Consider the following 6,702-nt stretch of genomic DNA (forward strand, 5'->3'; position numbering starts at 1 on the left):
TTAACTGTCACTCACTCACTCACTCTCTTATTTGATTACATAACCAAAGGAGATGTGATTACAAATTGTGCGTGGCAAAGCTTTGTTACAAATCATTGGTTAAGCTAAATTTAATGCTTCTAAGTATTGTGGTATGTACTTGAACTTCATTCAAAAGAAAATATGCAACATTTCGGCCCAACTCCTTATTTGCTCCGCTTTACTGCTTTTGGCGTATGCAAAGTGGATTTATTGAGTTTAAATGCAAATTTCACATTCACAAAGATTTTCACTAAATTCGTGCCTTGTAAGATGATGCTACCTACCGTTATTTGTTCGCACGAGTTTAACGCTTACAAGAAGTAATTGGGGGGTTTACGCAGTTGTTGTAGTGAAACCAGGGATTGCAAATAACTGTTATTTGCTTAAATTTAAACCAAGACAAGTAAGGGTGTCTAAGTTCGGGTGGGTGTAACCGTGAGCTTCAATTTTACAGTTAATTTCAGATAAATTACTTTTCTATATAACACCTGGCACCGCCCATTTAAAAAAAAAAATGTTTCCCAATTTCTTCTTGCAATAAAACTTGGTAAGTGAAATATCATTGACACAATACTATTTTTTGCTAAGATATAGCTTATTGTTCTAGTTAAAATTTGAGTTAAAAGACATTTTTTTTAAAGGGGCGTGTTCGTCATCCGATTTTTCTAATTTTTATTTAAAACACATACAGTAATAGGAGTAACGTTCCTGCCAAATTTGATCATGATATCTTCAACAACTGCCAAATTACAGCTTGCAAAATTTTTAAATTACCTTCTTTTAAAAGTAGGCGGTGCCACGCCCATTGTCCAAAATTTTACTAATTTTATTTTCTGCGTCATAAGATCAACCCACGTACCAAGTTTCATCCGTCTTTGATAATGAATTATCGCACTTTTTCGGTTTTTCGAAATTTTCGATATCGAAAAAGTGGGCGTAGTTATAGTCCGAATTCGTTCATTTTAAATAGCGATCTGAGATGAGTGCCCAGAAACGTACATACCTAATTTCATTAAGATAAAAATATCATACTGGAGGGGTAATGTCACCCACATAAGAAGTACACCAATACGTAACTAATTACACATTCATTCGTTTATTTAGGTTACTTTGGCCGTTGAGAAACAAGTTGCGTCAGCTATCCCTCTTTCGCGCTGACTGACGAAAATTTGGAATCTCAAAGAGATCAAGTCTTCTTCCACTTGCCTCTCCCAACTCAGTGAAGGTCTCTATAGCAATGGATACCTTTGGGCTTTAATTCGCTACGCTATCATCATATCTGCATAAAGATCGTGCATCACAGCATCATACTTCGTTTGGAACTCGCTGTCAGTACCACGAACTGGACCGTAAATCTTCCGGTGACTTTTCCCTCAAGCACTACCTGCTCCTAGAACCAGCTTCTAACATATACTCAGAAGTCTATGGGCTAAGAGAAAAAACATTTCTATATCTATAAATATAATAAAATTCTTACAAGTCGATGTCTGTACATTGAAGATATTTAAGAAAAATTTATAGGAGCGGTCCTTATTAGACCCCACCGTTTCCGATATATAGGCCAAAATGTGGATCAGGGGTATTATTATAAATAATAATTTAATAACGAAGTCCCATGAAATTCCGACAGGGTTTACGGTATTTACTTTTTTTGTTTGACGCTGTGGCGGGGCCCTGCCGTCAAGTGGCCAAATTAAATAATACGTAATTTTTTTTTTTGCAAAGTTGTTGATGGGCAGCGGTTTGTCAAGCGTCGACATCTAAAGCTGCTGATCTACAGAAGCAATCTCATCAGCTGAGTGTAATACTTAAATAAACACAATATTACATTAATTATTAAGAAGGGTGAGGGCAATCTTTTTTATACACATCTTATTTCGTGCAACTACAGAACAAAACTGTTGAGCTATATCATGATACAAAAAGAAGGTAGTTCCATTAAAAATTTTTTTACGTATTTGGGGATTTTTGAAGTTTCATAATGTTTGTTGTTTTGCCAGATGCGTTGCCATACCGCTACTGTTTAAGGCGAAATTGTGGTTTTTCGAGATGGAAATTTCCTTTAGGATGAAAACGCAATGGTCATCTGAGACAATAATAATATGCTTTAGCACGATTTATGTGCCTTGTATCGATTGAGAATACAGTAAAACATGCAATTTCATTGAAAAATGACTCATACATTGGTTAACGACTCATATCTTTATGGTAGCTTGACACCTAGACAGAAAAAAAAATACACGAAAAATCCTGTTGTTCTAGCATGGCCCTATTATCATGCCCCTACAGTGGATATTTCTCAAGGCATGTTCATGCGTTTCCAAAGTCTATGTCAATGCTAAAAGGGCTCAGAATGTGTATAGGCGGGGCTGCCCCAAGGTGACCCCTGGTACAAGGCGCAATAACTAGTGGCTAACCTGCAGAGCTACAGGGTAATGTTTCCCCTAAGAAATGGTTTAATGGTGTATTTGTAGCCAATTTATCAAGAAATTGCGGTGTCGGTTTATAAGGACCTCTTTGAGCAAGCAATTGACAAATGTGTATGTTTTGTCAAAATGTTCTGAGCAAACGTACGGACACTTAAGGCTATATTCCTTTGCTTTGCATACTTCGATCAATGTTTCTTCCACAAAAACAATTTGCGGGACCTCGAAAAACTTATTAAAAACCTTCTTTTCTAGGCTGATATTTCGTATTAAAATATTTTCGTATTCGTTAATACGAAATCCATCAAAATTAGAAAAATTCGTAACATTTTTCAATCTGGTAGCTTGTTTTTAGTGAAATTGTCATTGTCCCCGCAAAAGTCAAGTGGCTAACGTCACACTAAATGAAACTACCTCCATTTTTTGTATCATGAGCTATATAGAAAGGAAACTAGTGACGGTGTCAAAACAATTCAAATACACAATTTTAATAAAAATATGCTTTTATTTGAACGAATATTTAATTTTGATGTGTTTACACGTTTGTGCTAATTATTTAATTAAAACTGAAGTTATCTCAAAAACTAAGGTCACAGCTTATTTCGTGCACCGTCCCCTGCTTTAGAAAAAATTACTTTGTTATTTAGTTTAGTACCTCGTATGACCTCTGTTTTGTTAAATAAAATCTTCAAGACGATTTTCCATAGATGTAATTAACTTTTGAGCGGCTACGCGTGGTATCTTATGCCAGTCTTCGACAAGAGTAGTTTTTAAATCACTAATCTTACTAATCTGCCTTTGCCGTGTAGCCGAGTCCAAAATTGGCTACAAACTTTCAATGAGACATTTAAGGCAAGAGATTGTGGAAGTGAATTCATGAGGTGTGGCCAGTTCAATATTACCCATGCCCGCATAATGCCGGATTTGTGTTTAGGGTTTTTGGCATGGTAATTGCGAAATCGATCCATTAGGGGAACTTTGCAACAAATTGTCTTTTGGTAAGGTGGAATACTAAAACGATGTATTGCACGGCTTACAAAATGCTTTGTATGGATCTATGATGCTTTTTCTTTGCAGCGGATATAAGAATGTGATTAAATATTATAAATTATGTCTTCTGAAAAATTCGTACTTTTTTATTACATAATCAGCGTCACAATACGCGCAAGAAAGTCGCAAAATTTTTAGGAATGACAGAACAAGCAAAAGAAATTACAATTGTTTCTTGTGCTCCTAGAAATACAAACGTATTATCTAGTGAAATGGTGTCAGGGTACCAATGCAAATCAAGGAATCATTTTACAGTACTAGTGCGTCTTAGTTTTAGTTGTATTATAAACAGCTTTTCTTGCATAGCAAGGTTTTCTACAAGAAAATTCTTCTTTTTTTTTATATGGAAGACAAAAAAATATCCCTCAGGACCTTCTGTGTGGTAGGCGGAGCACGCTACCGCCACACCACGGCGTCTAGACTCATACCAGCAATTTAATGTTGAAGATCGCTTATTAGTTTCATTAAGTAATTTGTTGTCTTATAGATGGTACATATAAGCATTATATGCAGTATGTTTTTTTATTCACGCATACTGAATATAATGTGTCAGATGGATTAGTAGCTATAAATAACATTTAAAGTGTTATAACTTCTTTCTTAATTAACCAAGGCAAATGGTTCAAAAGCAACAATGTAATGGATTTGAAGCACTTTCGTCTGGTAAAACCAAAAGGATACTTTAGGGGAGATAAAATCCAATTAGCTGGCCTAATCATGTGAAAATGGCTCCTAAGCTTGAAAGGACATTAAAAGCAAATATGCAGCTGTCCATGATAAAAATAATAACACATCAATTCTTAAAATCGGATGTCAAATAACTGGAGTAAAATAAAAATAAAAATCAGCTTTATTTCGAGGATAAAAAAAAAATTTTAATTTCCGAAACCCTCACCATAACCTTCAAATTTAGAGGCCGACTTTCACAAATCTTTTTTTGCATGGGGACCAACCCGGTCTAGTGCTCTTCACTTTTCCAATGCAGGTCGTTAATATAAGAATGGGGTTCCATGCAGTTTTTGCTAAATACTTCTTCAAATCTTTCTTCAAATTTAATTTGCATCAGTTTCTCTTGTACACACTCAGAAATGTGATGTGACCCCCAACGTGCTGAAATCTTGTCGTGGTAAACGCTTTAGGATAAATAACACAGGTTTACAGCCAAAATGCAACAGAGACGCCATTATGAAATTCCTATGTAAAATCACCCCCTGATTTCGAAAATCAAGGTTATTTTTAATTCTATGGTAACGTTTTTGAGATATTTACAAATAACGGTTTTTTCTAACAAAAAAAAAAAAAAAAATTATCTTTGAATCTGCAGGGCCTAGCAAAAAGTGTTGTATGCACAGTTTATAGAAAATTTCATTACCGTTTTAAAGCTTTAAACCGTTTTGGAATTGTTCAATTCCTTCTTGAGATATATATGATTAAGTGACCCAATTTTTTTTTTTTTTTTTTTTTTTTTTTGAAAAAACCGTTATTTGTAAATATCTCAAAAACGTTACCATAGAATTAAAAATAACCTTGATTTTCGAGATCAGGGGGTGATTTTCCATAGGAATTTCATAATGGCGTCTCTGGTGCAGAAAAAAATTGGAATTTCTGATCCAGTGTAATTAATTTTTCACACATAATTATTTTCTAAATAAAATTATATTAAATATTTTATTTACTACAAGGGAAAGCGTTTCAATCAAAAAGTCTTCCCATTTTATCGTTTATTAATCTAGTTTTAATTAAAGTTTAAGTTGTTCACATATTATTTATTTACGGAGGTACATCTCAGGAGTTTTCCGTGGTAACTAAAAAAAATTCTTTTAAATTTGCAGTATTGAATATATAAATGTGCTTAGATAACCCAAAAATAAATTCCAATCCAAAATGAAAAGTAAAGTTTCGCGCTTACGAAGTAATGGGTAATAGCTAGTAAAATTTATTTTATAGAACGAAATAAAAACTCCAAATATATTTATAATTGCTTTTTAAAATAAAACTTGTAACTATCACGATCCCTGCTAGGGAAGTATGTTGGTATTTACTCAAGAATGTTGCCTTAAGAAATGACAAATGTTGGCTCAAGTTGTTAGACAAATATCCACAATTGTTTTCCACGCACTTAGGAATGGGCGTGGGGTAGATTTGAGGGTGGTGTGTGCGTTTGTGTGCGCTTTAAGTGTCGATTTGTGTTCAGTGCGTTGACAATTTGTTATTTCTGGATAAGAATGGCGTAGCATATTGCTTGGAAATAAAAATTCGGAAAGAATCTTATATGAGCCTTATTGGAGTGTAGTGTGTAAATATCTAGAAATGTACTTAAGGTTTACGGAGTCCGACGTGGTATAGTGGTAGCGTATTCCGATAACCACACCCAAGGTCCTGAGTTGAAGCCACCACCAAAGTCAGGTCAACCGGCAAATCCATGTCCATGTCCGCCTCCATAGCTGCCACCAAATCCATGGCCATGACCGCCTCCATAGCCGCCATTAAATCCATGTCCATGACCACCTCCATGGCCGCCATGAAATCCATGTCCATGTCCGCCTCCATAGCCGCCACCAAATTGACGTTTAGTACGCTTAGTCTCTACATTTTGATCTGCTGATGCGCTGTAAATTGCAGCTACGATTACCATCAAAATCAGAGTAAGAATTCCAAATGAGCGCATTTTAACTACTTTAGTTCCCTTGTTTCACTTTAGCCAATCTTTCACTGTATAAAGATCAAGCAAACTGGCGCGATCTTTTATATGTTTATAATATTTGGTATACTGACAATAATTCCCCAAAAAAAATTTACATACCGAATATTTAATTTTATCATCGAATATTATTTGAGTCAGAAACAGAACTGAATTAAAACCCGTTATAAATATTGATGAACTGCTGCGTTCACCTTTACATCAACACGCCAGTTACCAAATCAAAACAACAAATTAGTCATAGATATTGTTGAAAAATATTAGGTTTGCGGTTCTGTTGAAAATAAATAAATCCAAGGAGCGATAACATCCGAAAAGATTTGAGGCCGAACATCTCTTCCGATTTGCGTCGTGCCCCTTTTTAATTTTTCTTACAAATTTGCGGGACGGGACCTACATGTTTTACGCCGACCCCAAACGGCATCTACAAGTTTTCACTGAGAAGCTTTCCATGGCAGAAAAAACTCAGAGTGTTTGCCAAATCACTGCCGTGGAGCGTCCACG

The 6,702-nt window shown here is 35.2% G+C and overlaps 1 long non-coding RNA gene across 2 annotated transcripts; it reads right to left on the reverse strand.

The window, feature by feature from the left end:
- Positions 1-5,161: 5,161 nt before the first annotated feature.
- LOC137238811 (uncharacterized) lies at positions 5,162-6,304 on the reverse strand. 2 transcript variants are annotated; one of them, XR_010949221.1, is made up of 2 exons: positions 5,814-6,304; positions 5,162-5,738 (listed from the first exon to the last, which is right to left on the reverse strand). It is a non-coding gene; the product is annotated as an uncharacterized lncRNA (long non-coding RNA). The 2 variants fall into 2 exon arrangements; XR_010949220.1 differs by having other exon boundaries at positions 5,210-5,764.
- Between the last annotated feature and the right edge of the window lie 398 nt (positions 6,305-6,702).

Source organism: Eurosta solidaginis, chromosome 1 (genome assembly GCF_040869045.1).
Source record: "Eurosta solidaginis isolate ZX-2024a chromosome 1, ASM4086904v1, whole genome shotgun sequence".
In the NCBI taxonomy this organism is placed as follows: Eukaryota; Metazoa; Arthropoda; class Insecta; order Diptera; family Tephritidae; genus Eurosta; species Eurosta solidaginis.